We start from the raw sequence: 3,989 nt of genomic DNA on the forward strand, positions 1-3,989 counted from the left end.
ACCTATAAAAAATCTAACAAATCTAACATCCATACACACAAAACATGTCATATATATTATTGAGATTGTACAGTGGTGTATACACCTATAAAAATCCAAGTCCACAGAATCATGAGAGAGCATAATGGTGTACATAGTTGAGATAGCGCAACGGGGTGTATAACTATGTACACAACTATAAAATGTCCAACACCTGTACACATTAGTGCTTTATCTCATTTTTGGTTTGTATACATAAAATACAAGTGTACACTATATACACATCACTAAGCCTTTTGATGCTTATGAGTCCCTAAATTTTACTACCACTACAAAAATATCAACTTTTAGTCACACCCCTACTGCCACGGATTTGTATTTCCGTGGCAATTAGTTATATATTGTCACGGCTGATTCGTAGTCGTAGCAATAGATAGCCAATTAGCTACGGCAAGATGAAAATTTGCCACGGGATCTAACATGCTAATACAGAACAACCCACGTTCACATGAGATGAGAAAGTAACCTCCCCCCTCTACTCATTCAGGTTCTTTCCTCCACATGTATCTGTAATCTGTATCAAGTTTCATAAAAACTACTTTCAAATGCTTTCACATAGAACGTGAACCTGCAGGTAAGTTTGGGTTCTGATTTATACATCTCTAATGTGGGATTCGTTTAGAATCGGTTCTCCTAAATTTGGTTACTGAAGTTAGTTTATCTTATATGAATTAAATTTTTTTCCATACGAAGCATTTTTTAATTAATGAATCAAGTTACTCATTCCTTCTCAATAGATGTTCATTGATTTTCAATTTGGATTGTACTTTACCCTAACTGGTAAGAATTTTCTTTGGTTGTCTATTTGATTTCCTAGTACAATAAAATTAAAAAAATTATTTCAATTGGTTTCAGAATTTCAATCGGTGATCTCGCAGATTCGGTAAATCCAAAGGATGGTGCTGTTGTTTGTCATCTCTTCATCTTAGTTTTGGGCTTTGAGTAGATTTCTTGTGTCTTACATTTGGGATATTCCTGGTAGTAAACCACAACTCAACATCTGTCAAATCAAAACCTTAACTTTGTATTCATTTTCAAGTTATTAATCTCTTAAATTTAATACAGTATTTAGTTTGTGAAATCTTTGTTGGTGTATTTGCTATTAGGTGTATTTGCTATTACAGAGAAAGCAAAGATGAGAGGGAAAGAGTGGTACTTCAATAGCTCTGGTGAGACAGAAAGGAAAGATGAGTTGGCTAAATTATAATCCGTAAAATTCTGGACAAACTTAAATCGTGGAGAAGCAAGTCCCAGTTCCCCTCAACTCTCTTCTTTCCTCGTCTTTCTTCAATGTTTAGATTTACAGAGAAGAAGGGAATGTTAAGGTTTTTGATTACTTCACCTAGGATTCTGTAATAATCATTTCATCTGATTTGATTTTCTGAATATAGGGTTACTCTATAATCAACAAGATCTCTATGGATTCTAGTCAGGTTTTTTTCTTCAACTGGACCAAGAAGATTGAATACGTATGTGACACATGAAAATTGATTGTCAGAGATGAGGCTTGAGATTTTATTTGTATCCATGGTTAAGAAATTGGATCAGGTAAAGCCAGGCTTAGGTATTTTGTTTTGTATAATATTAGGTAGGCTTCAATTCTATCTTGATACATAAACATTTGATGTTGTTATATCAGCCAGGGTTGATTTTTTTTTTTATTTTTATATTCTCATCTTATACATGATTATCGAAGTAGAACTAAACTGTGTGTAATTATCCTTTTTGCACATATAATTTGGGGAGTTTCTTTAAGTAATGATCGGTTTTGTGAAATCTAACTTAGAATTCATGTAGCTTCCATTCATATGACAATGTTATTTGCGTTTTTGAAACATACTTCTATGTATAAATTATCTTCCATTCTGAAGCTATAATTCTTAATAATAATCAGATTGTGTTTTGACTATGATGACTAATGACGTCTAAATGCAGATACTCATTATGAATAATACAGTAGGAATTTGAGATTACAAACTTTCATCTGCTTATGGAAGGAAAAGTTGCATCTTCTAATATTGCTGCTGTCTTGGAATGCATTCGTGTCAGTTTGTATCTGTTTTCCTTTTTCCCTTCGTGATTATTGTCATTTTAAATTTCAATGTTGGTTTCATGCTTTTGTTTTTGCCTAAATTTGTTGTACATGTATCATTTTTGTTTTTTGAGTTTGAAGGTATGCGAACTTCACAACTGTGCAAAAGTGACCCTGACACACATGAGTGTATCAGACCCACTAACAAGGTTGCGAATTCTGATATTTTTTTTGAACGATTACTGACTAGGTACTTGATTGTCATCATCTTTTCACCCTTGATGAATGAACCATTAACTTTAATTGTCCTTTGATATTTATGGGGGGGCCTTGTTTACGTCGTTCATTGTTAAAGTTTATGAAAATGTTCAATAAGATATCAAGGAAAACCGTGTAATGATCTACATGAAAGGACTTGCCGACCAATTACATGTTTGACAAATCTTAAAATGTTTTAACATGTATCGATTGACCGGCATTTCTTCAAATACTTATAAATGTTTAATTTGCCGGAGGTCCAGATAGTGGTGCATGTTATCATAATTTTCATTTTTATGTGCTATTTCACTCAACTGTTAGCTGTCCTTGGCAGTGCCTCTTAAGCTGTACTGCTTCTCATAATCTTTGTCCTATTGCATTTTCAGTTATAATTTTCGCGGTCCAAGAAGAAAAAGGAAGAAGATATGTCAGCACATTGTGCAAGAGATTCGGTCTGTGCTAGACCGTTAGGTCATCTTCCTGGTAATATGACGGTGTAACTGAACCACTCATCTGCAGAGACTTTCACAGTTACCTTTCCTGGAAATTTTTCTGAAGCAACAGAACTTGATGATATTTCATCAGTTGCAGCATCAGATTCAGACAAGTCACCTCAACATATCTCATCAAGAAATTTTGGTACTCGTATTGGGGAAGATGATTACAGCGTCCAATCAACGGTATTATGATCCTTTTCAATATGTTATCCAGCTCCGCGAAGACTATTCCTAGCTCTAAGTACCTTAAAAGGGAATTACGGTACTTACATTCTTTCCTTGTATCTTTGTGTAAACTTGAGAGGAGAATTATAATGATAAGAAAATAATGTAAATTCTTTTTTTATAAATAAAATGTTATTGAATGGATGATATTTATGTCAACTTTCTACGAATTTTAAGATGCAAAAATTTCTCGATAATCTTTGGCATACAACAAATAGTGCGGCTAGTAATTAAGGATGATGTCATATTCTTACCATTAATTACCCATGATAAAACATGTGGCAAATGAAATTGGACCAATAGCCACGATAAATAAACCGTGGATAGCATCGTGGCAAATAGTAATAGCCACGGAACTATTTGTTACGGCAGGCCAGCCGTGGCAAGCTATCTTTTGCCACGGAAATTTAATTAATTGCCACGGCTTTTTAGCGTGACTAAACTCAGTATTTTTGTAGTACCTAACCAGGACTTGGGGATAATGATATTCGACATAGAAATAATTTTATGTTTGTTGTGTATAGACATGTCTAAATGAAAGTACTAGTTTGTTGGACTCAGGTTCATAATCAATGTAGAAGCAAATTGCACGATTTACAACAAGCATGTATGATAACCTAGTGCACTAAAAAGTACACTGCACATAACTGGTGTACAAACAAGTACACCTTGTATATCCGGTATAATAAAAACAACGCACATAAAGATTTTACTGGTCTTTAACCTTTCAAAAGAATATCTTCACAAATTTCACAAGGAAAGGAATAATGGTTAAAGAGAGCCCAAATGAAGAATTTACCTTGTGAACTTTACTATTCAGAGATGCAACTCGTTTTCTTGTTGACGATATCATTATCTACAGAAAGAAAATATAGGAAATGACGACAAGCCAAGAGATGAAAAAAATATAAGACAAATAAAGTAGAAAAACAAGGCGG

At 33.8% G+C, this 3,989-nt stretch overlaps 1 long non-coding RNA gene across 3 annotated transcripts; it reads left to right on the forward strand.

Moving 5' to 3' along the window:
- Window positions 1-459: 459 nt before the first annotated feature.
- On the forward strand, window positions 460-3,142 carry LOC113289720. Of its 3 annotated transcripts, none has more exons than XR_003331092.1 (4): window positions 460-613; window positions 895-1,017; window positions 1,146-2,321; window positions 2,716-3,142. It is a non-coding gene; the product is annotated as an uncharacterized LOC113289720 (long non-coding RNA). The 3 variants fall into 3 exon arrangements; XR_003331093.1 differs by having other exon boundaries at window positions 466-1,017; window positions 1,146-1,587; window positions 1,975-2,321; XR_003331091.1 differs by having other exon boundaries at window positions 462-1,017.
- The last annotated feature ends 847 nt before the right edge of the window (window positions 3,143-3,989 follow it).

The sequence above is a fragment of the Papaver somniferum genome, chromosome 6 (genome assembly GCF_003573695.1).
Source record: "Papaver somniferum cultivar HN1 chromosome 6, ASM357369v1, whole genome shotgun sequence".
Classification (NCBI taxonomy): domain Eukaryota; kingdom Viridiplantae; phylum Streptophyta; class Magnoliopsida; order Ranunculales; family Papaveraceae; genus Papaver; species Papaver somniferum.